At 40.3% G+C, this 11329-nt stretch overlaps 1 pseudogene; it reads left to right on the top strand.

Annotated features, from left to right (window-relative positions):
- The first annotated feature begins 7451 nt into the window (after positions 1–7451).
- LOC114460701 (E3 ubiquitin-protein ligase TRIM39-like) lies at positions 7452–10946 on the top strand (annotated as a pseudogene).
- Positions 10947–11329: the final 383 nt, after the last annotated feature.

Raw genomic sequence — 11329 nt, forward strand, 5'->3', positions numbered from 1 at the left:
ACCATTCACTAACCAGGTCCATGAATTATTTTATTAAGCTATTATTTTACAAATTTGAAGAAAGTGCACAAGATGCACAAAGAATCAATGCTTCAACAGGGAAAAACAATCTCAATCTCTGTTTACACCATCAGTTATGCTGACATTATCCCTCTTAACCTTTGACCCAATGCGGAAGTACTGAACCATAGTGTAAGTTTGAAAAGGCTTATCACATCAAGGTGAAAAAATAGCCAACTCAGGGCAGATATTTCACTGACTCTGGCGACTGAGAAGCAAGGATGTCAAAAGTTTACAGCTCTCAGCAGGCTTTGGAGATGATCCTAAATGACGCCAACCCCTGTGACTCCGATGGAGAAGAAATATCCCTTCAGCTGAGTTCTGACTCTGAAATTTCTTCCGGTAAGATTTTCTAAACATCCTTTTTTTTGTTTGCTGATTATGGCAGTTGTGTTTTTAATGTTTCATTAATCACATCTCAAAAATATGATCACCCTATACATGAGGAGGATTCGCCACCTTCAGAAAAGAGAGGTCGCCTGGAGACACACGAGTGGCTGACAGAGACGGCAAAAGACGGCACAGTGTGGCGTGAAGAACAGGTCGGAAGGCCTCTCCATCACAGCCCAATTGAAGGTCACGTCACAGATGGAGAGCCAACTGCTTTGGCCAGAAGAAAGGTGACGAGTCGCTTACAGAGTTTCTTCTGCTTCATAACTCTGGAAATGCTTCGGACCATTCAGGAGTGGACTGTCCAGCATGCACTCCAGACACAACATGAGAACTGGTTCATGGCCATACCTGAACTAATGGCGTTCATTGCCATCCTGCTTCTGTGGGGGATTGTCCGCCTTCCATCGCTGCATGACGCATGGTCAGCAAAACTGGGACCGCCCCTGATCAACAGGATTATGGCTCGAAACCGTTTCAAGGACATCATGCAGCATCTACGCTTCGACGACAAGGACACACGTGGTGAACGAGTTGCGACTGACCGGTTTGCTGCAATCTCTGACGTTTGGGGGTCTTTTGTTGCCAACTGCATCACTTCGTACAACCCAGGCAGGCACATCACCATAGATGAGCAACTTTTTCCAACTAAGACTCGCTGCTGTTTCTTGCAATACATTGCAACGAAGCCGGACAAGTTTGGTATCAAGTTCTGTGTGGCATGTGACCTTAAATCCAAGTATGTGTGCAAAATCATCCCATATCTTGGCAAAGACCCCAGTCGTCCACCTGGGGAGAGATTGTCTGAAAATGTGGTGATGAAGCTTATGGAACCGTTTATGGACAAAGGAAGAATTGTTACAATCGACAATTTTTTCACTTCATTGTCACTAGCACGTCGACTGCACAGCCGGAAGAGCACCCTCCTTGGCACAGTCAATAAGATTCGCCAGGAGCTTCCAGATTCAGCTAAAAAGAATTTGGCCCGTGAGGAATTCAGCACACAAGTGTTTTCAACCTCTGGTGCCACACTGACTGCTTATGTGCCCAAACGAAAGAAGATTGTCTGCCTCCTCAGTAGCGTGCACAGCGTGGTGGAGACTGAGGCTACTCGGAAAAAAAAGCCGAACACAGTCACCGACTACAACAGCATGAAATGCGGTGTGGACGTCATGGACCAGATGGTTCGAAAGTACACTGTGCGTTCAGGAACACGGTGTTGGCCAGTCGCTGTGTTTTACAACATGATTGACATTGCAGCGCTGAACGCACATGTGCTTTATCAGGCATGCACTGGGGTCAAGGAGAGAAGGGTGGACTTCTTGCTGGAGCTTGCAAATGAGCTTGCCCAGTCTCATATGGCAGCCAAGGAGGTGAATGAGCAAAACCTTCAGCAATAACCACCCACACCTGATGTGGGGAAAAGGGCATTGTGCCAGGTGAAGTGTTGCTGCAGGAAAAACCGTGCCACCAAGCGTTGTATGTATTGTGACAAGTTTGCATGTGGCAAATGCATAAAGGAGGTGTGGCAGTGCCAGAAATGTTCACAAAATCTCTATTAAATAAATTTCACCAAGAATGCAGCAAACAAACTGTTGCCGTCTCACTATTACTACTTACTACTTTCTGTTGCAAAAGTTGAAATATAAGTTGCAACCTCTATGTAGCTGCTGTATGGGAAACACAAAGGAGATTACAAAAGGTCTTTGTGTCCTAGAACCTACCTAGCCACCCCCCCACCCTAGCTGAGGGGGGAGTAGTGGCCTCAGTAACATAACAATGGTCACAAGCTGAGTTGTTCACACCCGCCATCTGACACCAGCTTGGACATTAAAGGTATAGGTGTCAAATGACACCACTCTGGTCATGCTAGTGTTAATCTGCTGATATCTGGGCCTGTGACATCGTCCTCACTGCCATGCTGACTAGAGGTGAGAGTAGGAGTCTGTGAAAACAATACATCATCATCCATCCCAGCATATTTAGGGTCAAAGGCTAATCTCATTATAATATAAAACAAAGACATTGTGAAATACATTCAGACAGAATGGAGCTGATTTATTCTATTGTCACTGTGATCCACCTCATTCCTGGGCCCGCTGGTACTAAATATAGGTGCCATTTTAACATGTGGTCAAAAGATGAAAAACTAACAATTAATTATTGTTTGTAGCTCAGCTGTTTTACACAGTGATACACACAGTGATACACACAGTTACACACCGTGATACACACAGTGATACACACAGTGATACACACAGTTACACACAGTGATACACACAGTGATACACACAGTTACACACACGGTGACAGTGATACACGCAGTGATACACACAGTGACAGTGATATACACAGTGACACACACAGTGATACACACAGTGACAGTGATACACGCAGTGATACACGCAGTGATACACACAGTGATACACACAGTGACAGTGATATACACAGTGACACACACAGTGATACACACAGTGACAGTGATATACACAGTGACACACACAGTGATACACACAGTGACAGTGATTTACAGCGATACACAGTGAAAGTGATACACACAGTGACAGTGATACACACAGTGATACATGCAGTGACAGTGATATACAGTGATGCACACAGTGACAGTGATACACACAGTGAAAGTGATACATTCAGTGATACACACAGCGATACACGCAGTGAAAGTGATATACAGCGATACACACAGTGACAGTGATACACACAGTGATACACACTGTTACACACACGGTGACAGTGATACACGCAGCGATACACACAGTGACAGCGATACACCCCTTTGAATAAGTACAAGTTTAAAGTGTGTTCTCTTTGCAAGTTAAAATCTTGTTAAATACCTGAAGTACCTGAAACGTTACATCATTTTTGTGCAAGATCCTCTCCCTCTTGGGTTTATGCAGCCAGCGAGGTATGTGTGTTTGTTCTACATTTATGTCCATTCTGTTACGTATATTTACTGTTTATGACATAAGTTCATTAAGCATTATTCTGTGTAATAGTTTGACGGTGAATTTGGCATTGGACATAAGTGGATTGGTGAAGAACGTAATAAATTCATCTGTGACGGCAACTTGGGTCTCGTGTATTTCCTGGAGGGAGCAACAGTCAAACTCCAGCCTGCGCGGACACACCCTTACCTGATCGTCCCCGACACCTCATCAAGACAGAAAAACAGATAAGCCACTGTGTAGCGTTAAGGACACACATGTTCATCAGTTTTTCATGAAAACGTTCATAAGCCAGACACTAAAGTGTGTGTTCTGAAGAGTGACAAGGATTGGAAAACTACAAAGGACTGTGTGAAGCCTAACAATATCAGTGTTTATTAAGAAACATAAGGACATTGATTTGCTACTGATTTAAGTTATAAAGATGGTAATTCAGTTTCTTTAAGAAGGGAATAACTTTGTGTACATTTTAATATCTTGAGTTTATATCCGTTCTATTTTGGTTTGAAATGTTGCAATAAGGACTGTTAATTCAAAGCAACAGAAATATTTTCAAGCCTTATATATTTGAAAGTTTGATTGAAAGAGTGATTTAAATAAGTTTCATTCATTCACATTTATTCATTCACATTAAAAAAAATAAATGAATTAAATTTTAAAAAAAAGGCTTTTGTTTACTACTTTGACAAGTTCATAGGCAATTTAAAAAGTTTAAAATGTCACAGTCTGGTAAAGAGAGTCAATTGATGGCTCCTATAGAACAAGTAGCAGAACCAGAACAGATAGTGGAGCCTCACAATGTACAAGTGGTGCAGCCTGATGAGCCTCGTAGAAGTGAAAGAGACTCGCATATTAACAGAAAAGGGGAAAGAACTTCAGAAAGGAAAAATCAAGGGACTACAGCTACGCTTTGACAGCATATATGAACGCTGGAAGGCTCTAACTAAGGGAGATAAAACATCTGTAATAAGACAGGATCCCAGTGACATTCTAAAGAACACATCAGCACTATTCAAAGAGAACTATCTGAACTGAATATGGTGTATGATGAATACAGAGGAACTGACAGCCCACCTCATGACATGTGAAGCAAGCTGGACAGCTCTATATCGATCACCAATATTGTTGTACAAAACGCCCAATCCCAAATTCAAGGAACTACAGAAAATCTGATTTGGCCAGATAACAGCTCTGTATTTGCATCTTCATGCTCCAGTGTTTCACTTCCAGTCTCTAATCGTACTAAACCCAGTTCTATGTGTTCTAATGCAACAGCAATCCAGAGGCAAGAAGCAGCTGCAGAGTATGCAGCTACGTACACTTTTCTTTTTCTTTTCTTTTTTGTTATATTACTTTTGAAACCTACATGTAAAAGAGGGTGATTGTAATCAGCTGTTGTAATCAGTTTCCCTTTATTACAACAGCACACACGCTTTTTTTTATCATCATGTGTCATCACCTTTGTGAAGAAACTCACTCTGCCAGTTTTCTCCATTGTAGTGATTGGTCAGACGTTGCTAGCTCCACCCCTTTCATGTGAGCACACATGTACCCAGGCTGAAAACACTTGGCTTAAATGATTGTGTTGTTATCGACCTTCGTAGGACAGCTTCTCTCTGACAGGGAATGTTTGGTTAGTTGACGCCCGTTAATGGAGATTAATCCAGGATACAATTATCTAGATTCATAGCATAGGGCCTTTATGTCCTAAAATTATATCTAATTCATTCATTTAATTTACTACAGCAAAATAAATCACGTTTAAAAGTTTATTCTATAATTGTATAATAATGGCATTATTAAAACTGAACCTTGTTATTAACGCTGTGTTGCTATGTTTATCCAGCAACGTTAGCATATCTTCATCTATTATCTGCTAATGATGCCTTAATCTACTAGTTTAGCGGGGGATAATCCACTAACATGCTTTAATGCACACATGTAAACGTAAAAAAGTGCATCACAAACTGTCTAATCTGCTCTAGGGTGTTTTTGAAACAAAGAGGAAAAGTTTTATAGATATTTATCATAGACTCAGAGCTAGCGAAGCTTTACAAGCAGTGAATATTTGTTTGACTGAAATACCGTAAATTCTGTAATATGAGTCATGCCTTTTTCATTTAAAAATGTTGCATTGATGGGTACTCGTACTTTAGTATATTTCTAAATCACTAATTTTATTTGTACAAGTGCATTTTAAAAGAAGTAAAGTAATTTACTACATTTCTACACCCAACCGCTACTGAGTAAATTATTTTCTGTTTTAAAATGATCAACAGACATTGTGAAACTACAGAAAATGAAATGACATCATAGCCGACCAACCAGATTTTTTTTTTTTCCTTGTCTGCACATGCTGTCAAAGGTCAACACTACAAGAAGTGCAATCATTATGAGACAGCAATGCATGTTTTGTTATTGCAATAAAATAAATTGATTTTAATGTATTGCTTAATTGTGACCATCACCAGTCCTCCCTAAGGAAGGGTCAGAAATCTTTTATTATAGCGAGGATATAAAAAGGGAGAGCAGTGTTACAGCTAAGTGGAGGGGGAGGGGGTGGTCAGGGAGGAGAGACTCAAGGTGGGGAAGAATAGACTATCCCACAGTGAGGGTGAGATGTGACTCTGTAGAACATATTGTGCTTATTATATTGTGCAATCAAGCCGGTGGCTGTGGACAGGGGGAACGAATGAGTGGAAATACCCAAAGCAGGTATTTTGGATTAACGCATCTAAAGTTAAACCCTGTATGAGTTTTATCCCACAACCCAAGGCGTGCCAGTGCATCGTAGACCAGTATATGTGCAAAAACCGCTACTGCAAACCCAGGAACTGCCCCGGGCCTGCAGATGCAGCCAGGCCAGCAGAAAGAGCGGGGGCCAGGGAGCCCCAGGCCATCCCCCCACGGTCGAGCAGCCCCCCAGACGCCCCCAAGATCCCAGGCCGAGAGGCAGCCACCGCCCCCACACACACACATCCAAAGAAGCCCCAAGCAGCCGAGCACCCAGCGCATCCCGCCACCGACCCCAACCTCCAACCCCAAGGCCCCCCGCCAGCATCCCGCCCCCTCCACCCACCCACACCCAAGCACCCAACCCCCCAAGGGGAGGGCCCAGAGAGCCCCCCGCCCGAGACCCCAGCAGAGGAGCCAAGGCCCACGCCCAGCAGACGGCCATTATTTATTTATTTAATTTTTAATTTACATTTTGACAAACCTTGATTTTAATACAGATGCCTTTGTGGAAAATAAATTAGATTCCAGTTATGGAAGATTTAATTTTTTTTCCTTTTTTGGTTTCTACATGATATGTTTACTGTATGTAAGGGAACCAACAATAACTGTGTGGGTGAAAGTAACTAGTAACTTTGACTTTGAATACTATTTAATTGAGCTAATTTTTACTTGTACTTTAGTATTTTATGTATGATTTACTTGTACCTGTACTTGAGGATATATCAGTACTTTTTACACCTCTGTGACTTATACAATGAAGTGACTTATATGTAAGTTTTTGGCCAACAGCGCCCCCTGGTGAGTAAAATGTTCATTAGTTTTCTATTGTTGTATAAGACGCTCCCTCATTGGTAGTAATTATGCCTGATGTAACAGTCTATACATACAGTATATCCACTATGAGGAGTAAAATGTGTGTTTGCATTATTTAATTTAATATATTTGATCTTCCTATGTTAATATGACACACATTTAATCACAAAAGGCAGCTTCGAACAGATCAATGTTGACAGGTTGTCGTGGCAACTCAGGCTAAAATGGAAGCTCAATGTTGACAGGTTGTCATGTCAACTCAGGCTAAGATGAAAGCTCAATGTTGACAGGTTGTCATGTCAACTCAGGCTAAGATGAAAGCTGCAGAATCTCCACCATTCTACAGAATCTCCTCGTGCACCGTCAGAAACGACTAAAGTAGCTTTAATAATATAGATTAACGTTGACCAGCAGATGTCATCAGTGAGCAACGTTTGAGACCAAAGTGAGTTTCTAATAATAATGTCAACTTTAATGATTAATTTAGTGATTTCCCACAATCCAGTGAGTAAATACTGCTTGTTTTAATCTAAATGTGTTTACATATTTAGTAATAATCTTGTGTGAATGAGCTGATATTGAACGATCTTTGGAACGACTTTGTCATAAAAGCTCATTTTAAATTTGTTCATTTTAACATTTAACATTAAGTCTGAATTGAATCATTATATACAGTGTGTGTGTGTGTGTGTGTGTGTGTGTGTGTGTGTGTGTGTGTGTGTGTTAGCGGCATATAATATATACATCAGAAACTATAACGGAATGTCTCACTGCACGTAAAGCTACATATTATTATTATTATTATTATTATTATTACGTATTATGACAGGCCCATATTTCACTGGCCTCAAATCAACAGGAACAAGTATTTACTAATTTTAATGTGACACATTTAACATGTGATCATTACTTTGTTTTATCCCAAGATATAAATTGTAAATTGAGGAAACATTGGAATTGAGCTGCTGAAAGGAAGTGACGGATTGCTGCTCTGCTGCTTTTTATGGGAACACCTTTAAACATTGAAGGGCTTAATTATAGGACGTCTAATGTCAAAGGTAAATGACAATTTTCTAGCTGTTTTTAGCATTTAGCTCATTTTGTTAACATTTAAAACAGGGATTCACATCAAACATGTTATATATAATTGTACACAATATGTTTCAAGGCTGTAGCTATTGAATATTTGTGGAATCCAGTATTCTACTGAAAATTCCATAGATTAACATATTTTTTAGTTAAAGAGAAATTATATTTATACATGAGAAACTAACATATTTGACTTAGGAATGAATGAACCATTTGTTTCCTTTTTTAGATAATCAACACTTTTGCTTTTTAGCAAACGGCAATTGCATCTCAGGAAATGTGACGAGTTAATATAAAAATGAATAAAACAAACAGAATAACATAACTTTCTACTTCTGCCAAGTCCAAACATCTTCTCAGATATCTACAACTACATAGATATCTTTATTTGAGGAACATTGAAGATAACTTGAACTAAAGTTTAGAATTGGTGACGTGATGTTTTCCATATCTTTAACTTTCATTTTATCAAGTCCAAATGAGGTTTGATATAAATGTAATGTTCATTTTGAAAAAAAGTTTGCCATTGGTTTCCATCATCTACCACCCACCACTAAAAGTCATGTGATGTGTGATATAATCTAAGAAAGGTCTCTACTGCTCATGGGAAACACATTTTTTTTTAATATAAATTAGCAGTGAATGGATTAAAAAAATAACCAATCAATTGCAAATCAGACTAAATAATTACGATTAATCACAACTTGTGAATTTCAGTCACAAGTTGCACAGAAATTACGTGTATTTATAAGTTACAAGTAAAGTAATTTAATTTGTTTTCCCAAACAAAATCACTGTTAAATGTAGTGTGTGGTCCATGCAGACTTTAAAGGTTTGTGCTATGTTAAACTTCAGTCTGTTATTACACAATATATTGGTTATTTTAAAGAAAAAAGATTGTACATTAAAATAAAATGCGCAAAAAATCTAACCTATAATTTAGAAAAATTCCAGTGTTAATACGAGAGAACCTTAGAACTAATTTGAACCTTAAACATTCAAACTATTGCACTTTTACATTCAGCTGCTGAGGCACAGCCGACTGTCCACATTACTACAGGATGACTGAATCAATGCTAAATACTAGAGGTGATCTCAGTGAGATGGACTCAGAAACATTAGTAAAGGAACGTTCCACAACAATGAGAGTGTCCTGTTAATGTGCTGCTTGTCTCTGTCCCTCAGTTTGTGGACATGTCTCCTGCCTGCAGTGGGATGTTTGAACATCACTTCCTGTGCTCCATCTGTCTGGAGGTGCTCACTGATCCAGTCACCACACCATGTGGACACAACTTCTGCAAAACATGCATCAGCACACACTGGGACACCAGTACCACCAGCAGGTGTCCCGTGTGTAATCAGGTGTTCAGCACTAAACCTCAGCTGAAGGTCAATATTATGATGCGTGAGATGGTTTCTCAGTTCAGACGTGAATCTGAGAAGAAAGCAGCAGCACCAGGAGAAGTTCCCTGTGACGTCTGCACTGGAACCAAAGTGAAGGCCCTGAAGTCCTGCCTGGACTGTGGGGTCTCCTACTGTGAGACTCACCTGGAGCCTCATCTGACAGCATCAGGCCTGAGAAGACATCAGCTGGTGGAGCCTGTGGAGAACCTGGAATCCATGATGTGTCCAAAGCACAGCAAACCTCTGGAGCTGTTCTGTCAGAGCGATCAGACACATGTCTGCTTGATGTGTTCTGTTTTGGAGCACAGGAGTCACCAGTTAGTCCCTCTGGGAGAATATCTGTTTGAAGAAAAGAAAGTTTATCTTCAGCAGATGATCCAAAAGAGACGAGAGAAGCTGGAGGAGATCAGAGAGTCAGTGAGGATCAAGAAGGAAGCAGCAGACAGAGCGAAAGCTGAAGGTGTGGAGGTGTTCACTGCTTTGATGGAGCTTGTTGAGAGAGGCATGAAGGAGCTGGTGGAGCTGATGGAGGAGCAACAGGAAGCAGAAGAGAGAGAGGCTGAAGGTTTGATCAAAGAGCTGGAGGAGGAAATCTCTGAGCTGATGAAGAGAAGCTCTGAGGTGGAGCAGCTCTCCCACTCTGAAGACCACCTCCTCCAACACTTCTGCTCCCTGAAAGCTCCTCCAGCCACCAAGGACTGGACAGAGGTCATGGTCCATCCATCATCATATGAAGGAACTGTGCTGAGAGCTGTGGCTCAGCTGGAGGACACACTCAGTGACGAGATGATGAAGATAAAGATGTTAGAGATGAAGAGGCTGCAGCAGTTTGCAGTAGATGTGACTCTTGATCCTCTTACAGCTAATCCTTACCTTGTCCTGTCTGATGATGGAAAACTAGTTTATGACAGTGATGTGTGGAAGAACCTTCCACACAACAAAGAGAGATTTTATCCTTGTGCCAGTGTTTTAGGGAAACAGAGTTTCAGTTCAGGTAGATTTTACTTTGAGGTTCAGGTTAAAGGAAAAACTGACTGGGATTTAGGAGTGGTTAAAGAATCCATCAACAGGAAGGGAAACAACACTGCGACTCCTAAGAATGGTTACTGGACTGTGATCCACAGAGATGGAAATGTGTATGCAGCATGTGGAGATCCTTAAGTCATTCTTCATCTGAAGTGTGTTCCTGAGAAGGTGGGTGTGTTTGTGGACTATGAGGAGGGTGTGGTCTCCTTTTATGATGTAGATGCTGCAGCTCTGATCTACTCCTTCACTCACTGCTGCTTCACTCATAAACTACACCCATTCTTTAGTCCCTGTTTAAACTATGGTGGTAAAAACTCAGCACCTCTGATCATCTGTCCTGTCAATCAAAGTGAATGATCAGTGTCATGATGAAGTCTCACCAACAATAGATTCAATGGTTCTCTGCAACCATTCACTTCTCCAGGTTGGTTACGCACTCCATCCAACCTAACATGTATGTTTCTCAACAGTGGGAGGAAACATTTTATTAAAGAAGTTTCACATTTGGTGTTTGGATTGTGATGAAATAAAAGTGGATTAAAAAAAAAAATATTTTACAAAATGATTCATTGTACAAACGTGTTACATGTTTTATGATCAGTTAAAAGGTGTTAGTGGTTAGTAAAATAGGAACATGATGATTTTTTTCTATGAAATGTAATAAAAATAAGATGCTCAGGTTATCTAAGGAGTTTTTGTAAGTCCATCTAAGTTTAATTTGTAATTGTGTTGAGTATAACTGTGGTACATTTTATTTTTAAGTGTTGTATGTGGGTATAAATGTTAATATATAAAACTATGTACACTTTTCTTTTTCTTTTGTTTTTTGTCATATTACTTTTGAA

The sequence above is a fragment of the Gouania willdenowi genome, unplaced genomic scaffold (genome assembly GCF_900634775.1).
Source record: "Gouania willdenowi unplaced genomic scaffold, fGouWil2.1 scaffold_62_arrow_ctg1, whole genome shotgun sequence".
In the NCBI taxonomy this organism is placed as follows: Eukaryota; Metazoa; Chordata; class Actinopteri; order Blenniiformes; family Gobiesocidae; genus Gouania; species Gouania willdenowi.